The sequence below is a fragment of the Diprion similis genome, chromosome 14 (genome assembly GCF_021155765.1).
Source record: "Diprion similis isolate iyDipSimi1 chromosome 14, iyDipSimi1.1, whole genome shotgun sequence".
Taxonomy (NCBI): Eukaryota; Metazoa; Arthropoda; class Insecta; order Hymenoptera; family Diprionidae; genus Diprion; species Diprion similis.
The window spans coordinates 6,134,234-6,157,977 of record NC_060118.1 but is presented as its reverse complement, the minus strand read 5'-3'; the positions used below and the strand labels follow the sequence as shown (position 1 = coordinate 6,157,977).

The window sequence follows — 23,744 nt, the reverse complement described above, 5'->3', positions numbered from 1 at the left end:
ATCTTCAGATTTTTTTTTCACAATATACTGTCGAAAAAATAGGTGAAATTCGATACTTTTTTTTCAAACTACTGCCATTTTGTCAACTTTGATAAAAAAAAGCGTCCATAGCAAGATAGTGGCTTTCATACTGATTAATAATCTTTTGACAAACTTTTTTTCAGATAATATTTACGGCCACAACCGTGTATGGACATAGTGAGGACTCGTTTGTTTGCAAAGACATTTCCCCCCGTTAAAAAAAAAAAATGGGGAGAGAAATAAAAACAAACGTTTGAAAATTTATTTTGTATTCCTCGTGAGTGTCTTGATTTGACATAAAAAGATCGGACTGATAAGCGTATTTTAACTATCGAGAAAAAAATCGCAAGAATCCGCTATTTTTCGACCCGTTTCACTATCTACGGTGATCCCTTAAACACGAGGCGCAAAAGTTTCTTTTTTCTTGTACTCTTCACGTAATTGCGAAATCTTCACGAACCGAAAATCATACTTTCAAGTGTCACGTGACCTATGGAGTTAGACTTGCTGCAACTATCAAGAAACACCATTTACGGCGTATATTTCTACACAAAAAAGAATTAAAAGTATCACAGTGATCCGCCGATTCGATATTGGACCCTAATAAACCGTGAGAGCTTTCTCTAGGGTGAAAGAAAAGCGGTGAAAAAATCGGCATCGAAATCCGGACGAGGCACTTGGTGAGGTTTGGTCGGTTTCACGTAGAGTAACCCTGTTTTGACCCGAAGCCAGACATGCGAAGCATGATTGATGTACGTTACACGACTAGTTCGTAGTTTTTTTTTTTCGTTTGTTTCGTTTTTTCTCTCTTTGGCTTGTTTCATTTTTCAATTAACCACACAACAATCAGTTGCAGTCCCGCAAGCCGTATACCTTATACATACGCTTTACATCGATCGCTGCTTAATTGCCGCTAATTACAAAGCTGCTGTCTACACTATATTTCATGAAAGTGTAATTGTGGGTATCTAATGTTAATTGCTTGGCATGTTTTATCTGATCCAGTAAATTGTATTTTCTCCGAATACCTTTTGTTTATATATAGACTTGCCGGTCATAGTTATTATTCCTCTTTGCAATGGTTAAAATCAGGCAAAAAGCTCTGCTTTTAGCACGAACACGCACCGGTTTTAGTCGATTCGAAGTGATAGCTAACACTTGGGGATATTAAAAAGCGAACTGCTGATTACGATGTCTAGATAAGTGGTACAACTTCATCGACCATATAACGACGATTGAATTACGGAAAATATGTTTCCGATATTCTTCTTATTTGAGTTCCATTAAAATACGATGGGTCAGATAGCTTGATTCTGTATGCGAATATTGATTTTTAATGACACTTGTAATCGATGGTGGAAAAATTCCACGCGTGCTCGAAATTTCATAATTATTTGGAAATGTTAAATAAAAATGGTGGCCCATCCTTGACTGAATTATCCTCTAAACGTTAAAACTTTGTCGAGCCTTTAGCCTCGTGGAAAAATTAACTGAACAAAGAAATAATAATATTATGAGACTTACATGTATGTGGCAATAATGAAGCTGATAATTACTTGATTTTTAGAAAAAAATCTCGTCTCAATATTATGATCAACGAATAAAAACCTCAGTGTTATTAAGAGAAAATTAGGTTGGTGATAATTTTGACAAAATCAGATTGTTGTCTTCTAATTGCTAAAATAGTTTTGTTAGGCTTATTTCGACTGATCTGCAGATAGCTCATTTTGTTTTTTAAAATAATTTTTCGAATATCATATAAGAGAAATTTTGAAAAGTGTCAACATGCTTTCCACTAAATCGTAAACTTACAATGTTACTTATAATAAATATGGATGAGTTTTTATACAACGCGTTGACCTAAACGTTAACAAAAAACACCAAACTTAAATTGCATAATTAATTTACAAACAAAACGAGGTGTAATTTATCACAATTGGAAAAAGATTGAACAATATTTTAATTGTTCTAAAATAAATAATAATGATGAAAAAAATTTACATCCAAATCCATTGTTTACATTTTTTTCTGTACAAGAGATATATTTTTTTTAAGTAAAATTCAATTTAATTGACTTTCATCACGTTTCTTGATCTAAGTTGTTCCACCAATTTTTTGTTTATACTATACGACCAATGTTTTTAATAATTTGAAAAATTTCCAATCACATTAAAGTATACTGAACTATACAGCTTTTTTCCACCATAGTTACAAATTTCATCATTTCTTTGATTTCGATTTCCGCCCGTGTAGGATAATAATAGATGAATATTTTCAGTTAAAAGATTACGTTTTCGCAGTGAATTGGATGGAAACGCAGAATTCGTATAATAATTCGGTATTCGACGTTTGTTTTATAAACGTCTTGAAAGATATTCACCAACGCGATTGGAAATTCATTTACAAGCAATGTTTATAGATATGAACAATGCGTCGAAGCGCCCTTGTCGGTCTATATTTAAGGCGGATGTTACACGAACACACGTGTGTATCAAGCCACGTCACCACGGCTGAGAAATGTACCTACAATGATTAATTATACAGTGAGCGACGCATGGTTCTGTGTAAAATTATTTAACAACTTACACACCTGCATAATATACGTGAAGAATATAATACGAATACGATGATCGCGAAATGAATTTTCACCAGGTTAAAAATAATTTCCGGTCGACATCTGCTCGTATATTAAGAGGAACATCACTGTTAGAACCTAAAAAAGCACAATCTTTTTGGATGAAAGAAAAGGTAATAAGATATCGGAGTGTCGCTATTTTTTAATATTTGTTTAAGAAAATTTTTTCTATTATACTCAAATATATGCCTATGTTTCTTCCGTGCGTAGAAAAAAAAAAAAAAAAAAAATTGTCAAAAAAGCGCGTTACTTTCGTTTTACAGTGATATTGTCCTTTAATTTTCTCACCGTAGATTTTGTTACTATTGTTTGAATATGGAAAATTCTTCCCGCCAAATTTATTCAACTTCGAGATAATTAAGATCCGCGTATGTTAACTCTTGTATCCGGTCTCCGAGCCACCGCGTTGCCCCATTTAAATTCTTGGCATTATTCCCACCCACGTGATCAGCACCTGGTCATCATGGACGAGTGCAGACTCCAATTAATTTTCTCGGTAAATAGCAAGGAGGGCTGTAATCTGAAGCCTCCTAACATAATCATAACCTCAAATTTTAGATTCTCTCCAGTAAGTAATAAACAAATGGCGTCTGTTTGGTTTGTTCGAAGATTCCAACTAAAAATGTTTTTTTTAATTGTACTTTATTACATCTCGAAGCTTCTCTTCGATCTAATTTGTTTTTTCATATTGCCCTCCCGTTTCCTTAACAACGAAATGAAACTATTACGCAATATATACCCCCCGACATTTTCCCGCCTAAACAAAAGAAGATCGGGATTTTCAAATAAAGCGTTACAATAACACGTTGCTGATATAATTGAAACTCGGTCAACTCGATAGTTTTACGTGTACCGTAGTTACGATTGTAAATATTTTCACTCCCAATTGTACCCATAAAATTAAAGTACACAGAAATATGACATCTCTTTATTAATATTAAGGTAAAAAAGAAAAAAAAAAAAAAAAGATATTTTGCCAACGACAACATCAACAACAACTTTGAAACTCACCTGCGCAGATGACAGAACTATGAAAGGAGTAAACGTGCGTGATCCGAGAACGGTCGACACGTTAAAACGGGGACAACGCCCACTCGGAGTGTTTGTAACATAGATATATACAGAAAAAAGAAAAGAAACATGAACGGGATTTAAAAAAAAGGTTTCACACTACTTCGACTCGTTGGCTGCGTGTCTAAAGCGCGACTCACGTAACTCGTGCGGTTCAGCTTTAGGTTTGCAGAGGGCCCGGAGCGATTCTCTACTCACTGTCTCCACGCGCCTGACTCTTGCACGTTTATTGTGCGCGTGAGCCACGAGCCCCGAGGCTGGTCGAGGGTGGAAAGAATCCGAAGAATGGACGGGGGTGTATAAGTCAGGGAAAGATAAACGAGGAGAAGAAGAAAAATAAATGAAGGAAAGAAGATCGCGCGGCGAGGGAGAGGGGGGGGGGGGGGGTGGTGGTGGTGGTAGGAGGGCGTAAGATAGAGAAGCAGAAGAGGAAAGGAAGGCGAAGAGAGCCGAGGAAACGTCAGAGACAAGGGATGGAAACGCCCGGCTGCACAACGAACGATGCCTGGCGACCAACCGCCACATCGGCTGGCTCGTATATCGACTGACTTGAAACTCGGAACTCTACGCTATTCAAATTCCCACCCCTTCCCGCCAGTTTGCCGTTGCCACTTCCTCTTGTACTGTCTGTCCATCCCACCGCTGCCACCAACGATTACCGAGGCGTTGGTACCGCCACACCTTCACAGACGCGAGCTCTTTAAGGTAGAGGTGAATATTGGGATTTCGTAACTCGACGACCAACAGTTTGTAACAGTTTAACCCCTTCATGCATACGTTTTTCTTTACATGCGATTCACTTGAAATTTTTCATCCATACGTTTTTGGGGTAGCTAATTACGAATCTGAAGTCGAAATTCAAAAATTCAAAATGGCGGACGTCAGTTCGAAAAGTTGTATGATTTTGATAAAACTTTACGTCACATGGGGTTTGGTGTCACTAATTCTGAATCTGAAATCGACATTAAAAAACTCAAAATGGCTAGTCCAATATGGCGGAGAAACAAAAATAATAAGAATAAAATTTTCTTTTAAATTCTGTGAAATTTTTTGGTGTTTATTAGTTTTGCCTAAGAATTGGCATTCCGATTGTCATCATAGATTAGCAGAAAATATTTTTTTTTCCGACCATTTGTTTACAAGTGCTATTTTCTCAATAAATAAATAAACAAATTTCATATTTTTTTTTTAGACTTGTAAATTTTTCAGGTACTACGTCGAACCAAAAAACTCAGCAGGTGTTACTGAAAATCAATTTAATAAATACAAAGCTGCAAAAAAATGTGGGACGCTCCAGATTGAATAAAAGGGTTAAATAGAGCGCCTACTATTTAAAGCAAATAAGAAAGTAATATACCATTTGAATAAGCCACCCAACTCGTAATATAATGTGACTAATCTATTAAATCTATAGGTAGAAAGGCCTCTGTTGTTACGTTGACGATTTCCGTCTTTTCATCAACTTTCGCTCTCACTTCTACGATAACGATGAAACGACCAACATGTGTCTTAAAATATTAATTAAGTATTGAGCATATAAAAACCCAAAATTCGATCAATATTTGATTTATAAAAAAATATAACGTTCATTTAGTTTATCGAAAATACAAATTACAAACAAATAAAACAAAACAACAAAATATTGCAAATTTAAATGACGAAACGAGACAAAGAAAGACAACGACTCCCTGGGATTTTATTGATAAGTTTTTATATATTTTTATTCATACTTTAAATGTGACTCTTTTATTATGTATTGTGTGCAAAAACATAATTCACATTATTTAATCAAATTCATTTGTTCGTCGTTTTTTTTTTTGTTGTAAATAAAAAAAAGGAGAAATTATTCGTTATCGAGTGTTTATATTCTAATAAAATACGCGTCGTTTAATAAATATGTAAGTTGTTACAAGTTCAATTTGAATGAGACTTATTTTATTCAAAAGACATTTTTAATTGATCGATTCTCTTTTGTCTTCGGCTAAAAAAGATTTTGGGGAGTTATATGAGATATATACTAGATCTCGACGTTTCAAGGTCTAGAGAATCACCCTCGACCATTTTCGGATGAATGCTGGGGGGGGGGGGGGGGGGGGGGGGATCAATTTTTCGTCCGACAATATCTGGACAATGGATGAACGAATTTGGAAGACTTTTTTCTTGACCTAAGAATTCCTGTCAATTTGAAACTGTCTAAATTTTATATGACATCGGTCATGTAGTTTTTGAGCTATTCAAATAGCAAAATTTTAAAAACTGCCGCAAAATTAATCACTTTTTAAAAAAATTTGATCAAGTTACAGGAAGCATTGTTAATGATTATATCGTCATCCATTTCATTGTTGACACGTGTTACAATACTCACGATATATCAAAAACGACTCAGCCATTTTTCTTTAAATTTTGAATTTTCTCTGAACAAAATGGTAAACATTTGAAGTTGAAGTTTGGTGTTTTATCCAAAATTTACGATGTTTTTACGAAATTGAGAAAATCAGAAGTAAGAAAAATTATTACTGAAAAAAGTGGGATCGTAAAATATATTATCAGTGTGTCTATCAATTCTCCGTTTCAAAATTCCCTGAGTATTCTAAGATTTTCCTGGTAAAATTAGAAAGTTGACATTTTTGATTCGGCTGAAACTTGGTTATCGCATCACGGTTTTTGAGTAATAAAAATGTATCGATTTTTAGACTTTTCTATCATTTTTTTCAATATTTAATCAATTCTTGAAAAATCTACAAAATTAAGAATATCCAATTTTGAACCGAATATGTTCGTTTCATTCAAATAAAAATATAAACAAACTTTTAAGACTCGTCGGGGATATCAAAAATTCTAGGAAAATTCCGAAACTTCCACAAGTTTCAAGCAGATTCCATGGTGAAAAAAAGTCCCATAGTAATTTAAGAAGTTCAAGGGTTTTCCAGGTGAGTAGATGCCCTGATTATTCATAACCTCAAACAGATGATCGGCAATTGAAAAACTAGCGTTTCTCTCAAGTTCACCGATTGTTTTCAAAGATAATGATTATATTGCAGCCGCGAAATTCGCCCAGACTATTTTAAATCCGTCTTAATTTACCTAGTCAATAATATTGAGCACAAATTTTTTAAAGTAGAATTTATCAATTGTTTAAAAACAAAAGTTTAATAAATAAAGTGATAAAACTGACTACCATTCTATTCTGCAGTTACAGTAGTTAAGCGATAAGGATCATGATTCTAGGGGTTGACTATCGACTGGTCAAAAATAATATTCAAATTAAATTCCTCTGCAGCCTCCACGAGTCGAAATAAACCCTTTGGCGTATTCTTTTGATCCTGTAATCACCCGCTGACCGATCAGTAACAACGCATTTTAATGCATCAGTAAATGGAAAGCGTATTTCAATCGATGCTGTAATGTCCACTTGAGGTCATGTGGCAGTCCTATCCTTACTAACCGAGCAAACTCACCCGTTATCTTCCTATATCAAATTAACAAATGAAATGGTAGGGTTAAAATTTCGGTACATCGCTCTTCCGTAGCGGAATTCAGGAAAGTTACTCAAATCCCGAAAGTTGTCAAAACGGAGTAAAATGAGCTATCGTGAGACTGTTTTTGCGAAAGAAAAACGAGCAAGTTTGCTCAGTCGGTAAAGGTAGGACTGCTACATAACCTTAATCATCGAACATTTTTCGTACATGACACGCCAAAATAGAAAAAAACCAACTATAATTTATGCTTCGAAAATTATACCAGAAGATAAAAAAAACTTGAAAAATATCTGAAGCAATTGATTTGCATAATGCAGAGCCCTCGAAAAATGAAATTTTCGGATTATTTCAGACGAAGAATCTTGTCAAAATAAGTGTAGATGTAAAATAAGAATGAAAAAATTTAGTAAATATTTTTTTGTACAACAATGCATTTGAAAGAAGAGCAAAACAACTTACGGTGAAATGTGAATTCCAACTAACAATTTGTCTCCTTGGTAGTAATACACCCTGCACGTATATAGTATCCATACTGTGTTGTACTTCACTGATAAATTCCTCGGATAAAATTCTGTGATATGCGATAAGAGTGTGGCAAGGAAAATTCTTCACTCGCTGCTACACGTGCGGCTTTTCGGTACGTAAGAAGCTTTTTCATTCTCTAACAGCTTGATGATCAATAATCGGGGCTAGCAGCTGGTTAAAGAGGCCAATTTTTCTTTTCGCTTCATATAAAGCTCAGCTTAGTCACACGTGTAGTCCTTTTTTGTCCCATCAATAATTCTGGACAAATTGTTTCGTAGTTAACAAAGTTTCGACGATCCGTTGGATAGCTATGGTGTCAAATAATGTCGCAACTCTTCGAACAGTATGCTCACCTTTAATCTTATACCTATAATGGGTTGTACTGTAATTTTAATGTAACTTCGCGAACCGATGATACTTAATATTCAAACTTACGTCGCTGGGGAGACTAATTCGAGATAAATTAACGACGGTTTGTCGTAAAGATTTAGGGACGTAAAATATTAAAGTATACTTCAAAAGTTCACAGATTTTCCCTGATTAATATTTCACACGGTGAGATAGTTGTTCAGAAGCATATTCTAGCATTTCAAAGAAATCTTTTGATTCTTTGACTTGTTTTACGTAGGTCTGGGAAATTCTTGTACAAATTTTTTTTTTTTTTTCAAATTTAAAAATTGTCGACTGGTATTTTATTTTTTCAGAATAAAATTCTCTACCTTAAAGACACGTAATTGAATCGTTACTCTTACAAAACAGAACCGCATGTAATGCTCGATCAGTTTCTATAATCGCTTTATAAACTGGAATTCAACTGTTTTTATTCGCAAACGTTTCGCAAATCGCCGAAGTAAGACGTTTTATCGAGCTTAATTCCGCTTGCGCAGAATATATGATTAGTCAAATCAGTGCGGAGAATTTAGCTGACTGATACTTTATAGCAAATTCCTTCATCGTTATGAAAAATAAAAATTGGTCAAGAAATGGGTTTCAAGTATTCCACCTGAAAGATTATTCAGCTTTATTATGCTTGTTTTGAATTCTTATTTATTACACGTTTGTGATTTTTTCTTCCAAGCAGACGTGAATATATTAACCTCAAGGTCAATTGCACCTTTGAAATCTCAGTTCCATTAAATGTCAAACTCCTTGTACTCCCATATTGTGAGTCATAGTTCGTTTGGAAAGTGAATTTCATAAGCAATTAATTATTGTCACAGAGAAACAGCTCACTGTGGGAACGAAGCAGCAGAGTAAAAATGTTGATTGGTTAATTGTTTTAATTCGTTGATGGCGCGCCGACTTTCGAGAATAAGATCTAACGGATCCGTTTACGGATGTGGTTTAGGTTATGTAGTCATCCTACCCTTACCGACCGAGCGTGGCAGCTAAGGAAGAGACTGCTGCAGACTAGGAATAAAAGGAAGTTGAAAAAAGTGCGAGACGAATGCCGGTTTCGGCCAAGTCACCAATTAATCTCATTAATGAAACGATGAACGACGCATTCAGAGTTCAAGTCAAAAGCCACAACTCAAGTGGCTTATGTTTATAGCCATTAGGGTCTTTTTGCTAGAAAGAAAGATATACTTTTCTGTCGCTCCCATCTTATTTTTTTTCCTTTTCCTTAACGACAAGAGAATAATCCTCGCCGAAGCATATCTCATTTGATTTTAACAGGTCGTTATCCAAATTCAAAGTTTTTCGATTTAAGCAACACGGGAGAGATGATATTTTATTATAAAGTTATCACAACTCCGTTGCATTTAACGGCAGAAATGTGATTCTGGAAGCACTTTGTGCCTAGAGAATTCTATTCTCTAGAAAAATATAGCTTAATTTTTATTTTCTAGCTACTATTTCAATAGTTTGATTATAAAAGACATTTGAAGATGAACTTTTACCTGAAAAGGAATACCTAACTTGTAAACCGTTCGAGATACTGCCAATAAACATTTTTGTAGAGTACTGTATTGCTTAAAAAAGTGTTACTCGTTTTTTTGCTTTAAGGTCAATAGTTTAGCCGCTAGATAACTTTGAAGATGAAATTTTAGGTTAAATTAATTTTAGACCCGAGGTTCGCAACTTTTAATTCTGATGAAAACTTTTGCAGGAAATTCGATTTTCTACAAAATGCTTTCAGGATTAAGTTTATATCATTAATCGCTGCTGAGTGATAATATTTCAATGAAAAAAATACATTTTTCTAGTGCTTTATCAAATTATTATATTTGTAAGCTACGAAGATCTTTTTAACTAAATTAACAAAAGCTTGGATATCGTTGCTTTATTTCAATTCGCCTCCAAATGGATAAAATTTATTATATTCATGCAACTTTAGTCTACGACAATATGTTCCATTCAAAAAACCATAAAAATTATTAAATATTCATTAAAACACTCTTTTTCATCATTTTCGTCATTGAATATTTAATACTTCGACGTTGCACTGACTTTTGATCATGATTTTGACCATCGTGAGCAAAAGATTATATCGAATCGCTGCTGAAAAAAACAAAAAACTTGCTTCAGGCTTTACGTAGCTTACGAATATAAATTATAGTCTTATAAATAGTCGATGTACGACCATTTGAGGATAATAAAATTGGTAAAAAGCATCGATTTTTGGCCATCAACCTCCCCGAATTGCATCAAGAAGTTTGGAAACGTGACGCACGTACTGAATAGGATGCTGTAGTCAGTCTCTAACGACAGAGTAAAATATTACTGTTTTTTCACTATTATCAAAGCCTACGCAGCATTGACGTGAAAATACCGGAGTTAGCACAATTTATTCTACATGCAATGCTGAACAAGAAGATACGAAAACTTTTATTTCATGCGAGAATAAGGCCAGAGAATGTATTACTACATTAGGTGATAATTCAATTACAGAAATACATTTCTTGGCATCATCGTTGCGTAAAGCAAAACTTTCTTGGGGTACTTCCGTTATGTAGTCATTTAATGTATAATTGCCCGAACTGCGGCATCTTCACATGAGTGATGTGTAAATTTCGATAATTTTAAAAGAAAAATAATATTTTACTCTGTCGGTAAAGACTGACTATAGCATCCCCTTAACCCTTCCATGCATACATTTTTCCCCACATGCGGTTCACTTGAAATTTGGCATTCACAGGCTTTTGAAGTCACTGATTACGAATCAGAACTCGAAATCCGAAAATTTAAAATGGCTGATCCAATATGGCGGTCAAACAAAAACAACAAGTAAATTTTTGAAAAAATTCTGTACAATTTTGGATAAGTACGAATTTGTTTACATGTGTTATTTTTGTGATAAATGAAGAAATAAATTTCATATTTTTTTTACTTACAAATATTTCACGGACCATGAGGAACCAAAACACTCGATCGTCAGTTGTTACAAAAAAAGTATTTAATAAATAAAAAGCTGTAAAAAAAAAAAAAATGTGGGACGCTGAGAGTGTCAGCGTTACTCAAAGGGTTAAGTCTAACGTTGCCAAATGGGTGTATAACCGGCAGATTTTTATAGCTTTTTTATCCAAGTAAAATAATATTGTCTTAGTCCGCCTGAACGGTGAGGTTTATAAGTAGGTAGACATATAAATACAGGTATAGATATACGTGTTCTATACACGTGTAGGTATAAGCTTATTTTCTTTTATTTCCTTCGGCCCTACGAACGTAAGCTTCCCTCAAGTCTCGAGTTGCGAACCTTCGCAAAGCCATCATCATCCAGAAGGGTGAGGGCGAAGAACCAGATGTCTTTGAGAGGTTTATGCAGATATTCTGTCAGCCTCGTGTAGAACACCTTAATGCGAAACTCGATAGATTACCGCCGGAGATCCGTACTTATATATGCGTATTACTTAAATATACCGCGTGCCACACGTATGGGTTATATATTTGTATAATACACGGGGCATTCCATGCAGAATCGACCAATTTCGTTGAAGCTTTTTCAAGTAAAAACAGCATCTCTAAAATTTCCAAATTATTTATATTTCATCAAGACTGTAATTGAATCGATTTCTATTTGTAAATTTATTGCAGGGGCCTGCAAAACGAGGTAGGGGAGGGGGGGGGGGGGGGGCAAAATGGGGTACCCTTAAAATTTTTCGAAAAAATTTTGTTTTCAAAATATTTTTTAAATAGTCAGAAATTACTTCTATAAACATTATTGAGCGTTATTTTGAATTTTCAAAAATTTGCAAAAATCTTTTTTTCTCCTGATATCTGAAAATCATTTTTATTTTCCTTGGCTAAAATTAAAAAAAAAAAGATTTAGCGTATCTGAGTTCTGAAAAACTAAGTATTTCCTTAAGAACCCCGTTTTACCCCCCCCTCCCCCTCGCTATTATATGCATTCTTGAAGATCTCCACCTTTTTTTAAATTGTTGATATTTAAAAGAAAATTATTCTTAGGGTTCGACCGTATTAAGATTGGTCTTATGATGGGACCGTTTCTTTCCTCACTTCTTTCAGCAATTAAATGGATAAACATCTGTGTTTACCGTTTTAAAAATTTCTAATAAATTTTGAAACATTTTCCACTCCACAAGAGGCACCTTGAACAACGTAGAAGGTGAGGTGTTAATTTTTTTCTGTTTTTATTTTAATCACATTTCCTAAAGATTTTATTCTAAAACAATATTGACGCTTCAGCAAAATTTATAATTAACTGATACTTAATTGTATTCTCCAATCAATCTTCTATTTGTACATTTTTTCAAGCACTTTCGTGATTTCCATCGTTGAGAATCTATATTACGGTATATTATAGCTTTATATCTCTTCCGAATTGTGAATGAATCTCAAAAAATCAATCTCACTACCGTCAACGGTAAGTTTTACGTGCTTTCCGCAGAGTGGAAAATCATTCAGAATATTTTTTTACATACCTGAAAGAGAAAACATACTTTCATACAGTATTACGCGTGTTATAGCAATTAATAACAACAACAACAACAACAACAACAACATCAATTATTACTATTATTATTATTGTTGTCGTCGTCGTCGTTGTTGTTGTTGTTATACTAACACGTTTTAGTACGTAAATTCAGTAGAACAATCTTCCCTTATTGTTACACCACCCACCCGAAGCAATATTTTTAACCGTTTGACACGAACAAATGTTAGACCTATTCGGCAACTGTCAAAGATTAATGTTTGGACGCTCTTTATGCTAATGGTGTTGATTTCATTTGTAAGCATTATAATGATCAATTTTCGTGAATTTTACATCACCATTTTTAACAAATCGTGTTATTCAACTATCTTTAGCGCAAAAAATTTGAATCCTTGTCTACCGAAGAAAGTGTTTTGAACACACCATATATAATTGAAGATCTTGAGAGGGATGGATGGTCTCACTTTCGATCTTGATTCATGAATTGATACGGGATGGTTAGAAAATATAACTAACGATTGTACGACTGAAAGATACGAATATTATGCTTATTTTAGGCTGTGAAATTTAAAAAAATGAACAATAACTGTTTAACTGTGTTCATTTCACTAGAAATGTAGACCTTCGACACTTTCAGCACGATAAGTTTGATAACGTTTGTACACGGTTAGAAAAAAAATGTCCCAACAGGTTCACGAAAATTTTTGGGTTGATTTGACTATTTTTTAATAAAATAACGAGAAAAGAGTACAGAAAGTACAAAGTACAAATTAAATGTTTATATAGCAATTTGAATGTTAAAATTGTAATAACTTGTGCCATATTAACGAACGGAAATTTAATAAATAACACAAACATAAACTGCTATAAAGGATATTGTGTTTAGTTAAAATTTTTCTAACAGTGTACGATTTCCACGAAATTTGGTATACATTTCATTCTGACACATGATTTTTTGATAAACTATAATGATTGGCGTTCCCACTAAACTCTGCGAGTTATATAATCGGAATTCTGGATTAATCGTTTTTCCGAGATTGATCTTTTTCGAGTGATTGAGTAATCGGCTTCTTCAGTTGATCGATGCTTCGATTATTCTGTTAATCGGTCCTTTCATTGAATCCATTAATCGCACACTCGCACCTAGTTTAACGTTCAAATTCACGCCAGTATTTATTTGGCAGCTCTTTATTTATTAAACTACTTTTGTGTTATCGACTGATGAGCTTTTTGGTTCCACATGGTCCCTGGAATATTTCAAAGGCTAATTAACAAATGTAAAATCTATTTATTTATTTCTTGCGAAAATAACACGTGTAAACAAATGTTCGAAATTCGTAATTTTTCCACGAAAAAAAGGATTTTCTGCTAATCTACACACCAAAAAATTTTACAGAATTTATTGAAAACTTTACGTATTGTTGTTTTTGTTTGACCGCTATATTGAATCCGCTATTTTGAATTTCCGAATTTTGAGTTCTGATTCGTAATCAATGACCCCAAAACCATGTGACACAATGTTTTATCAAAACCTGCAAGCAACTATTTGAATTTACGTCCGCCATATTGGATCCGCCATTTTGAATTTTCGAATTTCGAGTTCTGATTCGTAATCAGTGACCCTAAAACCATGTGACACAATGTTTTATCAAAACCTGCAAGCAACTATTTGAATTTACGTCCGCCATATTGGATCCGCCATTTTGAATTTTCGAATTTCGAGTTCTGATTCGTAATCAGTGACCCCAAAACCATGTGACACAATGTTTTATCAAAACCTGCAAGCAACTATTTGAATTTACGTCCGCCATATTGGATCCGCCATTTTGAATTTTCGAATTTCGAGTTCTGATTCGTAATCAGTGACTCCGAAACCATGTGACACAATGTCTTATCAAAACCTGTAGGCAACTATTTGAATTTACGTCCGCCACATTAAATCAGCCATTTTGAATTTTCGGATTTCAAGTTCTGATTCGTGATCAGTGAGCCCAAATACCATGTGATATAAAGTTTTACCATAACCAAAAAACTATTTGAATGTACATCCGCCATATCGGATCAGCCATTTTGAATTTCAGAATTCCGAGTTCTGATTCGTAATCAGCGAGCCCAAAGCCTACGAATGCAAAATTCGAAGTGAATCGCATGTGGGTAAAAATGTATACATGAAAGAGTTGAACCAACCATCATGTTTTCCATCTTGTCACAGCTGTGCAGGTTAAGAATAAATAAACTACCAACATGTAAAAACTTTGTAACGAATTATACGCGTGTATTTTACATAGATAGATGTAAATATTTAGGTAAGTGCCTTGATGTACTCTCAGCTGTTCTTAAAACGGAGGATATTGTGAGAAATTATGCATGTACCTGACTCTGCATGACGTATACATAAGCATAACTAACACATGTTTGAATCGCTGGGGCGGCGGTTCGAGTTTGAATTGAATGTGCGCGTTCTTCGAACTCGAACGCCTTGAACGTGGAAGTTGAAAGTAATCCGATGCGCGCTGGCAACACGCTGCGTGTCGCGTATCCCGAAGAAGGGATTAGATCAGTTTTCACCTTTCTTTTCTCCCGGTCGAGACGATTAGGTGCCTGCGTATATCGCTGAGAAGATACCTTAAGTATGGAGCATTCCAGGTCAATTCGACTAGAGTCTGACCCTCACCCTCTTGGATTCGGTCCACCTTTTTGTATTATTGTTCTAACCTTAAAAAGCATTGCGATTTTTTTTTTCACAGGTTTTTACGAGTCTTCTTGAGGCCCCCAAGGTCCCTTGATTAGTGATATTTTAACAGTAATTTCGAAATTTCTGAAAATTATGATAAAAAATTATGTACATTTTTTAGCCACAACCAAAAATATTTCAACCAAAATTGAAACAGGCAGATAAAATGGTAATTTTTATTAATTTTTCAACCAATGATCATTTCTTTTTTTTGTCATTCTGATTTATTCTCAATTATAAAGGTTCGATATATCTTTTCTTATACAATTATCAGTTTCATCAAATTTTGATGAAATAAAAAAAAGAAGAATGAGAGAAATTCAAAATAACATTGAAAAAATTTATTCGAATTTCGAAGTTTAATGGAAATTTTCAGATCATTGTATTAGGAACGATATAATCAACCACGAAAGTTTGAAAAAAAAAACAAGATGATCAAAAAAAAATGTCAATTGGTTAAAAAATTGACAAAAAATTAGCATTTCAAGTTTGGTTGAGATATTTTTTGGGTGGGCTATGGAATTTATGTAATGTTTTTCATAATTTTCTAAAGTATCGAAATCACTGTTAAAATAATTAAGGAGCTCTGCGGGCGTCGAGGGGGATAGTAAGGGTCTGAAAAAAAAAATTGCAGAAACTCTTTAAAGTTGAACCTTCAACTTGGGTGTAAATTAGCATCCTTAACGTTTTTTCTTTTTGGAATTCAGCACGGCCCGTGAGTTGTGGGAGCGAATTGACACCCAAAATGTTTTTTTTCCGGGAGGAAAATCCAAGATGGTGATCGTCAGACCCTAGTCGACTTGACCTGGAATGCCCCATATATAAGTATATGCATATATGCAGGAAAGCGCCATAGCGGTTTGTAATATCATCCGAAATGCATGCTCCGTGATCTAGGAGTTGCAACTTGTCATAATTATACAGTTAGATCGAGATTATGATGCAGGTATATAAACCTGTGCAAAATGAGAGCGAAACACGATCTGGGCTTGATATTTTATTCACCATCTATTATTTATAGAAATTATTCATATACACCGAGAGAAATATCTAATTATGGTTACTGTTTATTTCTAATAACTATTTTCATCTCTTATAACCGTGATCGAAGAATTGATTTTGTTTTTCTATAAAAAAATGAAAAGAAACTTTGTAATTGTGCCCAGAAGTCTAATATACGTATTACTTTACGTTACTGTACCATTATTTTTCATAATGATCACTCGAACTGATCTATGAATATGTACTTTCTTATTACTGTTAGAATGATTAATTGATTTTAACGCATTATTTGTGAATATTAAACGAACAGGTTTAATTTAGTATAAGTAACCTGGAGAAAATTTATTATTGACAACTGTGATCCAGCTAAATAGTTGATTGTACTACATTTTTTTGTAATTATGACCATATTTAAACCAATATTGTAACGCTAACAATTCTACTTGAATTTATTAGTTATTCCACAATCGAAATTTTTCTCACGGTAATTACAGATGAACGGATGTTTCTTGTACCGAGTCGAATCGATAATGTTAAAATTTCAGCAACAAAGAATTGGTGGGGCAGGTACTCGTCATTGATGAGGGGATGAAATTTAGTTTGCAGGAATTGTAACTTGAAAATTTCTAAAACCGAGGGGAAAGGACCCGGCAGAATCCTTATGGAATTGGCTTCCGGTCGAATTGGTTGGGTTTTCAGTTTGTCAGAATATATAATATCATCCGGATCAAAAGTTCTCATGGATACAAATTCCAAAAATCACTAGTTTCCGAGATACAAAAATCCAGATTTTTTTATGTCCATGGAGTACTTCGTGATTTTCAGGAATTATAAAACTGCAAGGGGACTTTAAATCTAACAAATCACTTAAGAAATTGCATTGTTGATTCTCAAAGATAGGCAGGAAGATCTGATTGATTTCATTAATGCATTGATTCCACCCATGAACTCCAAAATACCCTAGATTGGTGGTGATTAATTGTTGTGACGTTCAATCTGCCCGGGAAAAAAATAAGTGAAACTTTAAATAAATCACACCAAAACTATACACGATGGTATTACCGAGGAGGGTAGCGTTCGCCAGAAAAATAATTCCTAACCAATATAGGGATTTCTTTAGACAGTTGGTACACATCTTACTTAAAGGCCTTAACCTCGAAGAAAGGGGCGTGTCGTAGGAGTTCTAGGCACACCATGTATACTCACAACACGCTACGAGCGCAGCTTCTTTCTCCAACAAAGTTTCTCTCTCGCGTTGGACTGGGCTTAAGTAAGATGTGTACCAACGGCGTCAAAATCCCCTAGATCGGTGGTGATTAATTGTTGTGACGCTGAATCTGCGTGAGGAAAAAATGAGCGGGACTTTAAATAATTCACACCACAACTAAGCATGATGGCATTACCGATCATACGGATCATTACCGATCATAGATATCAAGAAATCCACCCGCCTCCCTTACGAAGCCTGTATCTCAGAAACTAATGAATTTTGGGACTTGTATCCAGGAGAACTTTTGATCCATAGGATATGTTCTATAACATACGGAAAATCGTTAAGGGTTCTGCGGAGTCTTTTGAAAATTTAACCAATTTGCGAATGAAGGCACTGCACATGATTTACAATATATCCAAAATTTCGATGTTGTATGACGATTGTAAGAAGATATGGAATAATTCAAAATTTAAATACTGCCAAATGCAGAGAAATTGAATTTTTGCTCTCTCAACCGGCCTTTTCTTTCCTGCCACACTACGTGGATCTTTATTTCCAATATGTACCTTATGACTCGGGATTTCTTCTGTAGGTTCTCACATCGAGAGACGACTGATGTCGCCTGAAGGGTGAATATATTACCCCTATAGGAAATTTTCATAAGATCGTAAAACTCGTCGATGTCCGAACGTCCGTCATAGACACTTGTAATAAAAAATATATCTACGATCCAGATCTACAGTCCGCCAACTCCGAGCACAGACATAAAACTTTGAACCGTGGCCTTTAAATGACGTGAATTCAGCTGACGTTCCATATTCATATTTCTACTTTATTTTTTTCTCGGTTACTTTTGTCATAGAAAATGATCCAGTAAGATTTGACCGAATAAAATGTTATTATCATTTTTGGCTTCGAACAATAAAGCTAATATTGTCTTGTATTTTTAAGAAATATTTATTCAAGATTGTGCAAATTTTTGATCGCTTCTGTATTAGATACTCCAAAAAATTACAAACCGTTAGGTTTTTTGTAAAGAATTCCAACATTAGGTCAAAAATGAAATTATGCGTTTTGTTTCAGTTGAAGAATGATCGGAAGGAACGAGAATCTTGCTACGTTGAAAAAAGTGAGAAATGTTCAATTCAAATTCCTTCAGAAAGATCTGAATATTATATCTTTTTTACAAGAAATATTTTTTAGGCCCGAGTGGAGGGTTTTACAATAATCCTGCAGATTGAGCATGCCTGAGGAAATTCTTGAAAGTTAAAAGTTCTCGATGAAGAAGCGAGGTGAAAAGAGGAAGAATGAAAAAGAGAGACAGCTGTACAAAACGTAGAAGATTTAAAATCCAGATCTGAATTCCACAGTTTAGGTTGAATTAAGAAAATTGGTTGGCCAAAAATCGATACTTTTTATTAATTTCACTGTCGGATAGTCATATACTGAGTATTCATTAAATTCTTATATTCTTAAGTTACGAAGATGTCTTTCAAAAATACAAAAATAGAGGATACGTGATTTATTAACAAAAGCTTTGAAAATGGGTAAAATCTATCAGATTCCACCACTTTACAAAAATATTTTTATTCAACGTGTTGGCAGCGTTGAACAATTAATTTTACAACATTGAACCGATATCGGTTATGAGCAACAAATTAAAGTATCGAATTTATTACTGGAAAAAGAAATGTCTTTCATCGACTTTGTGGGAGATAGTTTTTCTGAATAAAATAACCCATTGTAGAGTAAAATCGAACGAATCTACTAGACTCTTTAATCATCTCGAACCGATTTGATAGAAGGATGGCGGATTGATAGAAGGACGAAAATATTGGATTTTCAAAGCTGTGAAAATTTGATTTGTAGAATTATGAAAATACAAAAAAATCGAAATACAGAAAAGTCAAAACATAAAACGTAAAAATCCAGAATCCGTAAACGATTCTGTATTAACGAGACGAATTCCGTCGATTCTGTAATTTGGCATTCTGTATGTAGACCATTTTATTTTTTTACTCTTCCACACTTCAGTTTCCCGTATTTTAGAATTCTATAAATTTAGTTTTCGTTTCTTAAAAAGTTCAATATTGCAGCCCTTCCATCTTTTGACCTTTTTATATTTACACCCCAAATATAGGTAGAGTCTAAAAGCCACGAATTCGATAAAGCCTGCGGAGTGAAATTGACAAAGCAGTGAGTTCGCTGGCCTCGGGTTACACAGACCAAAGAAGCCGGGTACGGGTCGTTATCTAAATAAACAGACAATGAATTACCAGAAGTAACAATGTGTCGCAACGAGATGGAGTGACGTACAATAGGCACAATGGCGTACAATGGGGAACCCCCGTCCGACTGCATATTGCATCTTGTGACGTCAATAGCGCGTATATCGCTAGGCTGTACGGAGCCTGGCCAAACCTGCAGTCCAATTATACCTTCCTTGTTCACCTTATTCCAGAAATATCATCTTCAAGTCCGGTAAGTATTTCCCAGGAGAAAACTGAATGGTTGAAAGTTTTTGATTGAACAAGAAAGGGTCCAACGGAATAAGAATGGTGAATCTGCCTCCTTTATCGAATCTACTTTAGCCGTCCCGATTTTTTCGAAAGATCCCAAGCTGAGAAAAAAAAAATTTATGCCAAATTACAGCCTCCTACGTCGATTCCGAGGAGTCTTTGTGCTGAAAAAACCTGTTTTTTTTCGATTTTTGCAGTTTTTAAATACCAAGAAGGGACCAAAAAATCTGAAAAAATTCTGAAAAATCAGAAATATTTTAATGTTCGTGGAAGCATTTTCTGCAATTTTTAAAGACTGAACTATGTTTTTGCTTATCGCATGTTTCTTCAAAAAATTTATTTTGGATTGTATCAATTTTTCTGCTATTATAAAAAAACATTTACATCATTCTACTTTTCGTTCCCTGCAAATGCAAAAAGAAGTTTCGAAATTTGACCCGCGCCACCTTGTAAAAAAAATAAAAACGGCAAAATTTCACATTTTCCGTTGAAAACCCATACATAAATCGTTCTTTGGATTGATTTGATGGCTGATCATGACTGGAGCAGTTGTGAGATATAAAAGATAGATGTAAACAATAGAATAGTATTGCTAATTTTAGTCTATTACATTGGTACATGACTATTTTGGTGGAAAGATATAAAAATAGCAGAAGAATTGATACACTCCAGAATAAATTTTATTAAATTCGATGATTAAAAATAGAGTTCAGCATTTAAAAATTGGAGAAAATTCTTCCATAAACTTTAAGGTGTTTCTAAATTTTGAAATTTTTTTCAGATTTTTCGGTCGTCTCTGGGTATTTAAAAACTGTAAAAATCTAAAAAACACGTTTTTTCAGCACAAAGACCCTTCAGAATCAACGTAGAAGCCTGTAATTTGGTATAAACTTTTTTTTCCACCCTGGGAACTTTCGAAAAAATCGGCACCACAAAAGTCGGCGGAGGCAGATTCACCAATCTTATTTGGCTTGACCCTTTCGAAGGAAACACAGGACGATATGGAATTTTTACAAAATAACGATGATATCTCGATTTTCGATTCGTACACACCATCCATTGAAATATGATTAACGTCATGAAATACTCCTACCTTTACCGACCGAGCAAACTCACCTTTTTCCTCCTATATTATATAAACATACCAACGGAGGCTGCTCAGTCGGTAAGAGTAGGAGTACTACATGACCTTGAGCCATTTTATTACTTAAAAAACCAAAATCAAACCCAGTCTCAAGATCGCATTTCCAACAACTGTATTATCATAGAAGATGTTTACAAGTCCGTCATTTTTTTCCCTTGGATCGGCTTCTATAAGTCATTTAGTGAGATTTATAGTTCTGTCAACATAGATACCAAATAATTGCAATTATAGATAATTACGACAAGACTTCAGGAGAATCGTTAGCCTTGTCGTCACTGATTTTTTATTTCTTATTTAGTAAGATCAGCCACCGAAGAAACGAACTTGTTGAATTTGCTAAATAAATCGAAAGAAATATTCTGTTGATTCGAATAAATTGTGTCGTCTCACTTGACAGCAGATATTGTTACTTTGCCCGTTATTTTGTTGGATCAGACAACATTTCTTTCAACTGTAATAGGATTCCTTCCACCATATTTTATAGCGATGTTTGCGATAAGGGTAACAAATCCTTTTTCTATGTACACAGGATACCTCGAGTTTGGTCAACAGAAAACATCTAGTAAAGTGAGGACTCTTGGAATCACAAAATCCTGATGCATATCAAATTACCGTAGAATGAACTAAATATTTTCTCGACACAATTCGTAAGGTGGACAAAAAACGGTTTTCATCATTTGTGATATTAATCCCATGCACGCTTTTTTTGAAAACGGTGAATTCCTGATGAGTTTTCTCATTCCCGTTTGAATGTTGACAATTTCCCGGCTAATGGCTTATATAATCAAACATTCCTAGAATTTGCTTAGCTACTATTAAACTATAATCGCGGAAAGTACCTGGAGGTCCACTTCACCCTCTTTCTTCATTTTTTGATATGTTGCAACAAGCACATCAAAAACATCGATAAAAACTTTTTTTTGCGCACTGCTTTGGCCGTTTCAGGGGTTAAAGTTACCCTTGGAGTTGACCCCCAAAAAATAAGGGATTTTACCCCTTCGGGGGTAAAAACACTACCGATATTAAAAACACTACCGATATTATCGTCTGTCGATAATAAATATTGTCGATTTGGTTTCATCAAAAAATTTTACGTCATCATTAAAAAATCTAAAAAATCTATTATTTGGGGTCAACTTTAACGGTGACCTGTACGTACCCCTTAAACGTCTGAATTAGGATCTGAAAATAAATGAGTACCGAACGTTTCTTAATGATCTACATTATGTCAGAGAGTGAAGAAGATCGGTAAGGTTCACCTTAGATACTTTCCTTGCAAGTATCAGCGATATTTCCCACATCAATAATAATTATACCTTTCAGTCTAGGGTGTTTCGAAAAATGAAACAGGCACCTTTAACTATCAATGTTAAAAATCACATTTGGCTGAGATATTCTATTCGAGAAGCTCTACTGAAATCTTGATTCCCGTTTGAATATAGAAAAAAAAAAAATACATTTTTTGGAACACCCCATTGCAGCCGGATAAGAAGTGCAGCTAAGCAAGGCGGTCCGTTAATTCGATTTATAAATGAGGAAGAAACGACAAGCGACACCGGCTACAGACCCTCAAAGCTGGGGCACCTCGGTTGTCCGCGTGAATTGAACAAATTACAGAAGAATGCTACAGTTGACACGTGAACGTGCCGCCATTGCGTGGGTGCCGAATACACGAGGGACGTGATAAAAAGGGCCTGAGCCGTAAGGCCCCCATGTCTCTTGTTCATGTGTGTATCAATGAATGTCTCTACACCCCGATGCACGCGGAACAGGATGACTTCAAAGGTCTGCATCTCGTGTTACGACAGGGTTTCTCAAATTGTTTCAAGTTGTTTTTGACTTGTTGTTTAAATCAATTCTCCATGAATTTATTATGGTAAATATAAATTATTTCAATACACTATATTCGTACGGTTAAAGTGAATACAAGCTATTACATTCAGGATGAAATGTCGTTCAAACCAAGGTATATACGTCATCGTATTAGAAAGACTGCAAACACTTCAAGGATTACAAAGGTATAATAATAAGGATAAAAATAGATTACAAAAGATGGAAAAATGGGTTAGAATTGATTACAAAAGTGTACAACAGATTGCAATAGTTACTATATAACACATGGGATTCCGATATGGCGTCTCGCTATGGTTACCAGTAATATGTCAGCTAGTTAATTGTGATAACATTACATCATTTCTGCATGGGAAAGTAGAAAAGTGAATTGTGAATGGTTGTCCAGAAGCTTCTTGAACGAGTACCGATACCCGTAGTTGCTTTTAGTCCATAATCCAATTCTTTCGACGATTTTATGAAACAATTTAGACCGCAAGTTGAATTAACCGAATAGAACAGAGTTCAAGCACATAAAGATCTAGTTGTTTCCTAATCATCATTACGCACAGTGTATAAATGGCTGGTTATTGGAGAGTGTTAGGAGCGGACAGCCACTGCTGAGGACGAAAGCTAACTGGTGATAATTGCATTTCACGTGTATAGTGAGTGTCAAG

At 34.6% G+C, this 23,744-nt stretch overlaps 1 protein-coding gene across 1 annotated transcript in view; it reads right to left on the bottom strand.

Moving 5' to 3' along the window:
* The window catches only part of LOC124414558, a 100,352-nt gene that overhangs the window by 48,931 nt on the left and 27,677 nt on the right, over positions 1 to 23,744 (bottom strand). The gene's annotated exons all lie outside the window — the stretch shown is intronic.